Below are 13,989 nucleotides of genomic sequence, written 5' to 3'. Positions count from 1 at the left end.
ATGATCGATGTAAACGTTGTGTGGAGGTGCAAGGGGATTACTTTGAATCCATGTAACTGCAAAATTAAATTAAACTTCTTAGTTTCGATGTAATGATAGTTGTCTCATTACTTATTTGGCACACTATGTACATCCCATCTGAAGTCGATTTCATTCCAGACTGTAGCCTGCAATTCGGGTGTTACCTTTAATGTTGCAGCGTTAATTCGAAGTCCTAGTTAAACAAAATTAGAGGGAAAAGGTGGTACATAAACTCCATTTTTAATGATGCCGCCACAAGGAAAAATTTAGCGGAGTCAAATCTGGGGAGCGAGGTAGCCATGCAATTGGACATTCCCCGACCTGGGAATCTAGTATTAACAAAATCTCGGACTTCTAGATGGTAGTGAGGTGATGCCCCGTCTTGCTGATAGTATGGCGTTCATCTTGGTTATAATCCTCTAACTGGGGAATTAGAAAATTCTGAAACATGTCCAGATAATCCATTTACCATTGCTTCCTGGAAGAAGAACGGGCTGTTCGGTCTGGAAGAAGAATCTGTCTCAACGAAGGTTTGGTGCGAAGAGTAATTGTACCCCTACTAGGAGACTCCCCAGTATATTCTCTACGAAAATTATGTTGAACTGCAGTTGATGAGTGCAAATCATGAAACCAAGACACACTGTGAGCACGTCCGCATCAGTAAATGTATCCATTTTTTACAACACTGGTGGTAGCATTGATGGTCGAATTCGGTACTAATGAACTTCATGAGTCAAAACTTCACGTAATTTGCTATGAAATGACATCTCAACCGGTTCTGTCAGTTATTTCAATACATTTTTATATGCTTTTAAAATTGTGAAATCTTTTTGAAGCCCCCGGTATTTCTTGCACTTTCTACTGATCCTTCTAGCCCATTTTTTTGATTAATTAATCTCTTCTTATTCTTGTTATGAAGATAAAGCCAGGAACGTTACATTCATGTTAATAAAAGTACATATCGACTATATTACAGTAATTACTTCGATCATTTGTAACATGTGACGTTAAATTATATAATATTGAAGTAATTTATTTGAATAGCAAACAGTGCAACTACCAACTCATATCAAATTCTTGCACTTTGAAAAAGTTTATCAAACTGTATATTATATTTTTATTACATCTGGTTAATTTAAAGACAAACATAATAATTACCACGAACTGAAGAAAAGAAACCGATAATTAGTACAAAAATCCCCAAAACAAGAAATGATTTTCCAGCTGTTAAAATTAAAAAAAAAAAAAAAAAAAAAAATTTTCTAGTAGCGTAATTTTTTATTAAACAATTCGAAAAATTGGCTCATTAGTATTCAGTCCAAAAATCTCTGAAAAGATCTTGGATTTAATTTTTACTGTCGGCTGCACCGGTTAACTGGCAAGCAACAGGAGGTTTTTTTGAAGGAATGAAAGATGGAAGACTCTAAGCTGTTCATTGTCCGATAGCCTATATACAAGAGGCATTGACGCATTGTTGTCCGTCATGGAAATCCTCTTTCACTCCGACTCAAACTCAATCTCATTGCAGTGTGTGAGTGCGTGTGTGTACAAGTATAAATGTTATACCTGTGTATATATGTTATACATATTACTGTTTATATGTATGCGTGTGTGTGTGTGTTTGTGTGTATACACGGAAAGATGAGTTGTAGCATGGAGAAGAGGGAGATATTCTGAAGGTGAAATGAAACAGATTCCTGCCAGTTTTGTGCAAGGTTTTTGCAACAACAGATTCTTTATTGTTGTGATAGCAAAAGGGTCGGTCCTTTTCTTTGTTATTTGGCAATCGCTATAGGGTTAGGATGAAATTGAACTAAACTAAAATCTACCTTCCCGCAGATCACCCTCACTTAATTTTCCTTACGCATCCAATCCTCTTTCTACTCTTCACAGGCTAGCACCAACATCATTGCATATAGTTTATCCAACCTATTCACTTATTTTGTCACCCTCTCTGTATACCGTAAAATATGCAATTGATATTAACAGTTACAAAAAAATCCTGGGGTATTTTAATTTGCGTAAAAATAGCCGACAAGGTCATTTTATATCATTAACCAAAATGTTTGGAAAAAACAACATACATAAACAGGTGCGCGCGCGCGTGTGTAATTTGCAGTTATAAGTTAAAAATTATATGTATGATTTAGTAAAAAATTAAATAACTTACTACATTAAATTCACCCAGATTAATCAATCAAGCAGTTGGTTGTGTCAACTATAGTTGAGTGTTGGCCTCTCCGTGGAGCGGTTGGTAGCGTCTTGCCCTTTTATCCAGAGGCCCCGGGTTCGAATCCCAGTAAGGCATGCCATTTTCAAACGCTATAAAATGCCATTTCATCTCATCCTCTGAAGCAATACCTAACGGTGGTCCCGGAGGCTAAAAAAGAAAAATAAAACAGTTGAGTGGTTACCAAATTCATATATTGGGTAACTCATAACATATTCCCGAACATTATTCAAAAAGATTACGCTGACATGGATTAACTTTATTTATTTTTATTATGAAAATCTTTCTTTTATCCCAGGATTTTAAGTGCGTTACAGCTCCGAATTGTATACAGAAATTGTGCCTAAAAATTAAAATTCCCCGATTTTTTTACTGCGATGAATTCTTTTAAATATTCTTAACTTACACTTATTTATCAATAAATTTTATGTAGAAATTAGAATTAAAAAAAAAAACAACTGAAAAATAATTAACCAATACAGTTATAAAAAATACAATGTATTTTAATCTATGTAAGTTTTTCACTTGTTTAATTTGTTTTTCCTCAATATAATCTTTTATGGTTAACATCACTTGTCTGGTGTTTTTAATTAACATCATTTAACAGATCTTACATGCAATAAATCATATAAAAAATTCTGACATAACTATTAAAAAAAAAAAAAAATGGAACCTACATAAAAATGTGCTAAAAAGTAAAAAAATAATTTTATTCAAATACTTAATTCCTTATACACTTTTTTGGAATCGGTGTCTGCTTCTACAAAATTAATAACTAGATATAATACAAATTTTTTCTGTAATATTATTATTACTTTATAAAAACTAATACCGATATTACATCAGTGGCATTCATTCATATTTATGTGTTTTGATTGCTATCCGTTTGGGATTATGTCTTTTTATATACGCCATCTATAGGTCCACATAAGTAGCACATAAGTATGAACATATATTTTGGTCCCGATTCGAAAAAGCGTTAAAGGAATTAAGTGTTTGAACGAAATTATTTCTAATTTTTACCGCATTTTGATGTCGGTTCCTTTTTTTATAATTATTTCATTATTTTCTGTCTGATCAATAACGATAAGTTATTTGGCGGATAATGTCTTTCTTTCTAGTGATAGTCATATAATGAGCTGCTTCCAGTCAAAGACCGTTGGTGTTTTGTTCAACCTCCTTGGTGTGAAGCAGAAATAAATTTTTATTTTTTGAGCTAAAAATAAACTTGAGATAAGGAAATGACATGGAGTTCAATGATTTATTAAATAACTTGTGTTTTGGCGAACTTACATCTGGCCAATTGAAAATACCTTGCGAAAGAAGGAGGGTACCTTTTACAGACGAATTTGCAGATGGAAATGCTGTAAGAATATTCCCAACTATTAAATTAGTTGATGAATATAATCGCAGTTTGACTGATTTGATATAAAAACAAATAGAGTTTATATTATTAATACTTTGAATCAGGAGAAGTTGCAACATATGGGAAAACTCCCCCCGACAATGTTATTCCCGTAGACGTCAATAATTGTGGTAACCTGTTGTATGATGTACAATTGGCAGAGAGATTAAGAGCTATGTTAAGGCGTAATGTATAGATTTATGATGGTTTAGTTAACGGCGCTATAAGAATGGTAAAGAAATTCAAATGGCCACTAAAGGTTTAAAGCCACTAAAGGATATGAAAATGTAGAAAAACGTATGCTACCTTTAATTTTAAGTTGGGTTGTAACAATGCACAAACTGCAAGGTACAACATTAAATAGAGCTGTAGTATAATTGAGGAAAAACGTTTTGCAAAAGGACAAGTTTATGTTGAGTCAGAAGCTTGGATGGTTCAGCTTTGAGTGATTTCTTCGTAGATCCACGTAAAGTACTTATCCACACGATAAAAAAGCACTTAGTGAAACAGAAAGATTGAATTACCGGATCGAAGAGTGTGTTACACTTTGCTCAAGGCATAGACGTTGATTAGTAATGACATATCAACAGTGGTACGAGTATTATGAACAAATTTAGTTGTCGGACCTTGCGAGAGATCGCAAAAGACCATGAAATGTGATGAACATGTATAGAATTATAAGATTTCCCAGTCACTATCGATGCTGTTTATTGTATGCAATGTAGATGTTGGGTCTGAAAGGTTTAAGACGTGCTGTATATTTTGTGCAGAAACTCAACTTACTTGCCTTACAGAAAACCATATAACATCATCTAATGTGACGCATACATATAAAATATCAGTATTCCCACAGTTCCTACCTAACCGCACGACGAGAAAAAAACATTTTTTGCCAATTTTCAGACCGATATTTTGTGTCTAAAAAATGTTTCAACAATATGGTACTACCGCAAAAAGCAGCTGCGTCAATTGCAACAATATTTATTTCAATTAGATTAATAAGAAAAAAGTTAAGCGCGAACAAAATACAAAAAAAAAAAAAAAAAATTAAATGGGACGAATTTTGAAGTCTGTTAAAAAATATATCTGAAGCATTTACTCGGTCAGAATGCATTATACAAAATAAAAAATAATAAATTAAAAATTAAAGTTATTCTACTTCGATGATTTTTACTTTTAACCTAAAAAATAATTTAAACTATTTTTAAAAAAGTAGCAAAAAATTCAAGGATGAAATAAAATTTAATACTAATTTCTATAATATATATATATTTTTTTTATTTCATAAGAGGAACGCGTGTCCCCCTTGTAAAATAAAATAACCCTTATTTTGTTAAAATCACATTTTTATTTATGTGATTAACACGCTTTTTGGGTATTTAATAAGAGTTTTAGGAAACAAAATTAAAAGCAAATAGAATTTAAAACAATTTTCATAAGAAATTTTTTTTGGAATTTTTATTATAAATTCCATACTCGGGTAATATAAATTCATAGGTACATAAATAATATTTTATTTATAAATATTAATTTGTCCTTCACTTAACTTATATGCATTCTTTTATAATATAAAACATTCTTTCTTTTCGCTTACTAACAAGAATATACATTATATTTTTTATTGTTATTTTTTAAAATTAAAAGTAACTATCTCTCGACAAATATCTGATAAATGTTTACTTTTAACCTAAAAAATAATTTTAACTATAGTAAAAAATTCAAGGATGAAATAAAATTTAATACAAATTTCTATAATAAATATTTTTTTAATTCACAAGGGAACGAGGGTCTCCCTTGTAAATCAAAAAAATTGTTAATATCTGATAAAAAATTTTGTAATCATGCAATTTTTCATAGTTCAATATTTGATAGGACATATTTTTAAGAATTTTTTCAGCGTTTTTATCATTTGCGCAAAGTCGAATTAAGTTAAAAAATTGTTAAATGAAGTATAAAAATAAAAAAAAAAATATTTTTAATAATGATAATAACTACGATAATATTAACTACATTAATGTTTCGCTAAATATATCATAACTAAAAAGTTATACAATATTTGTGAATCATTTTATCAATTATGAAAACAATGTTGTCATTGGTGACATTTAAATGTCCATAATGTTATATTGATAAATAGCAATATTGGAGTGAAAGCTGTTAGTTGTAAATTATCGAGTAACCAACCTGTAGATAGAGCAACAAGTTGGTAGGGAAATATCATTTATTAATGAAATACATAATATTAGAGTAACCTTTAATATTATATGGTATCCCAATATTATATCAATAGTATAATAATTAAATTAAAATATTATTCTAAATGTTAGTTTTTTTTTTTTTTTATTGTATGCAAATTAATTACAAAGAAGTCATTTTATTATTAAAACAATACGTATATTAAACTAAATATTGCTGTTTATTATTACAATTTTTTTATTTTTTCATTTCCGAATATACCAATAATTTCCATACATTTTAATTTTTTTAAATTTTACATTAAAAAAAAAAAAAATAAATTGTATTTTTTTTTTTTATACGGGTTTTTCATTACTTAATGTTTCATGACCCAATGACCTAAAAAAAAGTAGAAGGTATGTATAATTTTTGACTGGATAAACCGATTTAAATTCTGTACAGAGACTCTCATATATTCGGTAATTTTATGTTTAATATTTCCATGGAGTAGATCTTGTTTTTGGGGTTAATTTGCTCAAAATTCTGCAAATATTCCTTACAACAAACAATTTTGCAACCCCACTTTATATAAGTTCAGTACATGCGTGCATGAAATCATAACATTTAAAAAAAACATTTTCCAAAATTCCTCCTTTCAAAAAAATCGAATTATTTATTGCATATCTTTTAAGCGAATTTTTTTTTAATGTCTTCCTAGGCATAGTAGTAGTGCAAGTGTCCTCCAAAAATAATACTTTGGGAGCAATACTGTGAGTGTGAGAGCCGATCAAAGTTTAAAAATATAGATTTTTTTTAAAAACCTTTTTTCATTTATTTCATGTATCATTATTTTTCCGCAATATAAGAATAAATAACAGTAGGGGGAAAAAAATTGTCTCAGGAAGAAAAATATGTAATTCTGATAGTATTTGTTCTCCTGAATTCAAATATGATATCGGTTTTTCTCCATAACGCAAGGCTTTCAAGAGATAGGAATTCATAATTTAAAATATTTAAATACTTTCTGCATTCTTAACTACACAATATTCAAACATTTGACTCACTTAGAAAGTAATAAATGACGATTTTCTGCTATATTTCGCCTGTGGAAGTTTCCCTCGTAATGGTCCAATAATAATCGGCCAGCATATTAATTCCATTTGCTTTGATACCTCTTTTCCATAACTGAAATCTCCTGATGAAAGTGATCCCCGTGCTCATCGCTGACTACGAGAAGATTTTCCGGGAAGAAATCTAGGTTCGAGTGCAGGAGGTGTACTTTTAAGGACGTATTACAACTCAAATTTTTACAAGGTGTTATAAGATCGTTGACAATATCACGGCAATTTTCCGCCTAGCGATTTCTCAAAAAACTCTGAGTAACATTCTTGAATGCTTGCCAAGCTGCTTTCTCCACTGGATTCGATAGTTCCTCAAACTTTTCATCGTGCATTAGTGATCGTATCTGTGGACCCACAAATATTCCTTCTTTAATTTTTGCATCACTGATTTTAGGAAACTTCTGTTTTAAGGATATGACACCAGGAGTATTGTCCATAGCCTTGAAGAAATCCTTCATTAAACCTAGTTTGATATGTAACGGAGGCGGATACACATTTTGAGGATTACACAACGGGTCATGTTTCACATTTTTCTGTTCAGGAATGAGCAATTCGCGTTTAGGTCATTCTTTTCTAATGAAATGGTTTTTTCTGTCCCTACTATACCATTCACACAAAAAACAACAGTACTTTGTGTAACCAAGCTGCAGACCAAGAATAAGTGCGATTACCTTCAAACACAAAATACTCCATTCATACACTGCATATTGAAACTTTCCCAATAAAATTTAAAGTTTTCCTATTTTTCTTTCATACTACCAGAGTGAGCCACAGGCACTGATGGGAATTAATAGTCATTAGCAGAAGCACAGCTTTTAAAATAACTTTAGAGGAATCAATTAACAAGCGGCATTCTGTTGGGTTACGTTCATTACAAAGTGTCTCCATAAGAGAAGAAATGCTATTACAAAACACTAAGCCATTTTTCTTCACAAAAATTGTCTTTAAATTCAGAATGACGATTACGATAAGTACATAAGTTTGTATTCTTTTGAAGAAGATTCCATCCTTTTAGCCGGGAAACAAGCATTTTAGACTGGTTTTTGGATCACTTTAAATCTCGTATGAAATCGTTAAGATTTTCTCGAGTCAGTAAATGAGGCTCAGATGAACTGCTTTGTTCAAAAGTTGTATCATCAGAATCTGTTCATTTTTCTTCCTTACTTCTATCAGACTCTAAGCTCTCTTCATCTAATGTCACATGTTCTGGAGACTTTGGTATGGGCAATTCTTCGCAGTGTAGAAATGATCTCATTTCAGATTGCAAGTTAGGGTACACCACTGTATTTTTGAGTCTGAAGTAATCCCTTTAATGTGTGTTAAGCAGAAATAACAGTCAGAAGAGTGATCTTTGGGTTCTCTCTAAATCATAGGGATAGCAAATGACATGTGGCGTGTGCCATTTTTCCATGCAGTGAGCAGCCTAGAACACGATAAACAACAGTTATGTTGGGTCCAGGCACTTGTTTGGTCCCCGACTTTACACCCAAAATAAAGTCCATAACCCGTTTTTACTAATTTAGTAAGGTTTCGCCTTTGAGACTTGGGCGACACTTCACACATACATAACAAAAATTGTTAGGATGATTTAAAGAAGCTGTATTTTGTAACTAACGACTAATTAAAAGAAATAAAGTTGTAAATATGTAATACACAAAATTCAAATACACAAAGCACTCATAATGACGTGTTTACTAGTTCACTACTATTTCACAACTGGCATCGTTCTGATGAATGTGTGCTGCACTAGGTCACGTTTGTACATATCTATACACGTCTGAACCTGCACAACAGTAGCAACGCTCCTCTTTAGGTTAGCTCATTAGGTTCCGTCATATTTACAATGCTTTAGGAGGTTTTTCTTGACAATGGACAAATGGACGAAAATATTAAAAAAAAATTAAAATAACAAATAATCTGTGGCTGATGGAGAAATTCCGAATTCATATTTGAAAACAGGATAAAAACCTGCCTTATGTACACCTATTGGTACTCGTGAGACAAAAATCACGTCGACTAGAGTAATCAATGCTAGAAAATTATAACAACTTTGTTGTCAGATTTTTTTTAAATTAAATAAAAAAAGATATTTTTATAAATTTTTACACTCGAGAAACAACAAATCTATCAAAATTTAAGCGATATATCAAGAGATTCTAGCTTTATAGCTCGAAAACAAATTGACTAATTTCGGTGTCATGTATAAATATTAAAGAAAATGTATTATAAGGTAACACTTCTAAGGAATGTTAAAAAAGACAACAAATTTTAACTTATTTTTACACTACTACACAAAGAGAAGTGTAATGTTTTTAGGGTGTATGTATGTATGCGTGTTTGCGCCACCGTAGCAGCTCAACGGCCGAACCGATTTAGATGTATGACCCGGCGTTGGAATCATTACGTTACGGGGAGTGTCATAGGCTATATAAATATGTAGGTTTATTTGTAACTAAAAAACCACAAAAAATTATATATTAGATTCTAAATCGATAATCGATTTATTCGTATCGAAAATAATTGTGTTTTAAGATCTGCTACGATACTGAATTAATGAATTATGATACTAAAATTTATTAATCTATTTAAATATGAAAGAACTGATGAAATAAAACTTTCCCTCACTTCGATTTAAACTACATTGATAATTGTATGATTTTTATTTAAAGAAGATTTAAAGAAAAATAACTGTCGAGTCCATCATACTTTGATCCTTGGTACTCTGTAGTAAAATACATTAATAACGAATTTATGTATTTTAACAATAAATATTCTAATTAAAAGAAAAGATTTTATTTAATTTGTTTTATTATTAACTGAAGATTCTTTTATTGATTAAATAGAAAAATATTTGAAAAAATAATGATTCTTAGTATTATTCTTTCTTACCATGATTTTCTATTATGGCGCGAACATTCATTGTTAATGACCTACCATTACTACAAAATATTTTAGCTGTTATATTATTTCAAGTAGCGTTTTATTTTTATTAAATTTACACGTTTTAAATTAAAAATTAAACGTTTTTACAAATAATTGTTATGAAATAAAAAATGCTTTTGAATTTTTTAACAGTAAAAAAACGGACATTTTTTTATACATTTTATTCTGATTAATGATTTTTCACATTTTAACTAATATTATCTAAAATAATTTTAAAAATTCAAAATTATATTAGTTTATAACTAACTTCTCTATTTTTCTCTTTACCTATGAATGTTAATTAGATAAGCTGTACTCAGGTATTTACATATTTACTACAATTAATTTTACTCAGTAATATTCAGGCTTCCCTTTAACTGAGAGTGGTCAGGTGTGTGTGCTAGTACTTGTCAGCATGACCTCGAGAATTACCGAAGAGTATCATATACAATACTCCATTCCAAACGTTTACTATTGCTACTACAAAATAAGGTAGTTTCACCTGCCTTATGCTATATTATATCTTTTCATTCATTTTCTAGCTGATAAAATAACTTTTAACTATCGATTATTATTTATTATTCCAAAAAGTTTCTTTTAAAATATATATAACAATAGCGATTATTAAACTTAAACTTAAGTGGGAGTAAAACGTTTCTTAAAAATTTTAGATTAGTATTTTAAAAAAGAATATAAAAGGAAAATTAACCTATAAGCGTAAAATGTAACAATGTATTTTTTTTATTTTAAATAACAAGCTTCTTTCTTTGAAGTAATAATGTAAATTGTTAAAAAAAAGAAGAAAAACCTAAAACATAACATTACAATACTTGTCTTGTTTTACGACAGGTGTGTTAGTTAATACACTTGTAAGTAAAATGTTAAATTTTGTATTACATGTTGTACAAACGAACGTATTCTAGCAAGAAGTATCAGTAATTTAAAAATTTTAACACCGTTTTTTTTGTTACATTAAATCAAGATAAGAATGTTTTTTTATTTATTAAATGTTTAGAATATATTTTATACAGTAATAATTGACTACATTTCTTAAAGTGCTTTTAAAGGAATATTCATATTTATATTTTATAACTTCTCAAGTACTTGAGTGGTTAAAAGTACTGTGTAATTCATATTCTGTTCGCCGTAATGATACGAACAAATGACACGTGTCATATCTTCGTTTGTAAAGAAAAATGAAATAGGTGTGAGTATAGACACAACTTAGAAGAAATGATACTTATATTTATTTACTACAATATATTTTTTCAGTTTTCATTGAATTAATAATTAAGTTATTAGAATTAAAAGTATTGACCACAAAAGATTTAATAAAACCAAAATTGTGGTAAATAGATTACATGCCTACCTATTAAAAAACAGCAAAACATTATACATAGCATTTTTTTTAATCTTCAAATGCGATAGAAAGATAAAAAAACGGCTCAGTTTTGAAATTTTAAATAAAATTTTGTTATAAAACATTATTTTTTCAAGAACAAAAGTAAGCATTTTTTCCAAAATACTTTTATTAAAAAAATAAATACATAAATGTATATATATATATATAAATACATATATATATATATATATATATATATATATATATATATATATATATATATATATATATATATATACTGTCGTCAAATGGCTTCGACGGCACGTGGCACTTAATAACCTTGTAATAAACATGAACAATAATAATGTCGGCTTTTGTCGTCGACTGGTTTCGATGGCTCGTAATTAATAATCTTGGGGTAGCCCTGAAAAGGGCCGTTTTTGTCGTTAGTTTTAAGAAAAGATGTTGGGTCCGGAAGCTGATCTCCGGCGAAGTCGAATTGGCTGTAGTCGGGGAGTTGCGGCTCGTCCATTGAAATCAGACCGGGCTTCCCTTTAGAAGCAGTTGGGTCCCCACTACAGCGTGGCAGTGATGGCCCCCAAAGCCCCACATTGTCGGGCCGGCGACGGTCGTCTTTTGTCGGCGCAGCCGAGGCGGTTCTCCCCGAGCGATCCCACGCTGGACCGGCTCCTGCTGCTGAATCTACCGGCCAGGGCGATTGAAGCCCGGGGAGCTGGAGCGGGAAGGTAGCGTCCGCGTCCAGCGGCTCCCTCAGCGGGTTTCCAGGCCTGCTGCTCCGGCGGGTATATTGGTATCCGCCAGGAGGTACCACGTTGAGGCGGCCAGAGAACTTCTGTCTTCTTCCATCTTCTTCTTCTTGGTCTTCTCCAGGTAGTGGTCGACAATGAATTGAAAATTCACTCTCGTGCACGCTCTGTTATTGGAGCCTGCGAGTGGTGGGCCGCAGCGCCGCAGTAGTGGGAGAACTGCGCGGTAATGATCGCGGCGGGAGTGATGCTTGTACCAGCGCGTACGTATATTCTGCTCCCGCTGACATCTGAGCTGCTACCGTTGTCGTCCGCCGATTTTAAGTTAGCCATATATGCGGTAACAATATATATGTATGTATATATATATATATATATATATATATATATATACATATATTATAATATATACACAAGCTGTCTCATGAAGAAACATAAACATATTCAGAACATGTTCTACTGGTGAAAATAATGAAAAAAAGTTCAAATAAACATAGGCCTGGAAACGTATTGTTTTCCAGTTACGGCTAGAGAAAGATTACGCCTGGATTTTATCTCTTAAAAATCAAGCCATTTCTTTAAAAAGAAAAGGCTTTTTTTTCTTATTTTCTTTTTTTTCTTTTCTTTTTCTTATAAAAAGAAGCCTTATTGTAATTTCTGAAACCAAGATTAAGGGGTTGTGGTTTCTTATGTAATTTGAGCTGAGAAATAGGACAAAACAGGTAGTTTTTAAGATATCCGAGGTAAAAGACAAAATTCGGTGTCGAAAAACAAGTTTTTTTAAAAGTTTGTAGTACAATAGCTTTGTTAAATGAATAATAAATGCAAAACATTTTGTAATAAAACTTGTAGAGAATTTAATTATGAGAAAATTAATGTAAATACAGCCAATAAAAAGTAAATAAAAAATCGATTTTAAAAATCGATTTTTTTATTGTAGCAAAACAAGAGAAAAAGAGACAGAAAATCGTATTATTTTTTTGGGATCTATTTTATTCTATCTCATAGCTCAAATTACATAAGAAACTACCAACTTTACTACTTAATTTTGGTCCAAAAAATTACAATAGGGCTTTTTTTTATTAGAAGAGATGAAATCCAGGTGAAAATATTCGCTAGCCGTAACTCGAAAACAAAGCGTTTCCAATCCCTTTATTATATGAACTCTTTTCTTTACTTTCTTCCGTAGAACGTGTCCTGAAAGTTTTTCTTTTCGTTCGTGGAACACTCTGTATATATCCAGCTATATAAATAATGTATGAATATTGGCAGTATCTTTTAAACTGAATAGTTCATTTATAAAACAAATTCGATTAAAAAAAATACAAATTTATGATTATTGTGTTTATAATCTGTGATGGATGTTTAACAGAAAATAAGGTATTAACATTTATTTCCATGACGTTATTAAGAAAACCAATGCGTGGATAACAATTTTTCATCATGTTTTCCATTTCAAAATAACAGCTTAAAGATTGATTTTATCAAATTTTTAATCTACCTAGTCTGAAGAATTAAATTTTCTACCAAATTGCTTAAGCGTTTAATTCGTATAGCTTTTAATTAACCATATTTTTTGTGGAATGAGTTATCATGGAAAATAGTAAACATTTATTTATAATTTTTGCAGGAATTTAATTTTTAAGACTGAATATGAACTTAAAAACTTAATTGGATTTCTTGATTGGCTACTTTATTTTTTAAACAGGGAATGAAAAAACAGAGAAGTGGATAGAAAATTTCTCCAAGGCATCAGTACTGGCAGCTGAAAACGAGGTCTTCCTCTCCGCGACGTTTATATGAGCCTTCCTTGGTTAGTTTATATACTGTTCCGTGCTCGTAACTTACTAGGTAGTGTCGTTTTTAGCTTTAATTACTGTGGTGTGATCAAGGTAGGATTAGCATATTGCCGTAAATAATCCTACCAGTTTGGTCAATTTCTGGAACCGGCTAATCTTTTTACAGTCCACTTACAATCGATAGTTTTGTAATTTAAAATGATTGAG

Source organism: Lycorma delicatula, chromosome 6 (assembly GCF_047948215.1).
Source record: "Lycorma delicatula isolate Av1 chromosome 6, ASM4794821v1, whole genome shotgun sequence".
NCBI lineage: Eukaryota > Metazoa > Arthropoda > Insecta > Hemiptera > Fulgoridae > Lycorma > Lycorma delicatula.
Note: the sequence above shows the minus strand (reverse complement) of the source record.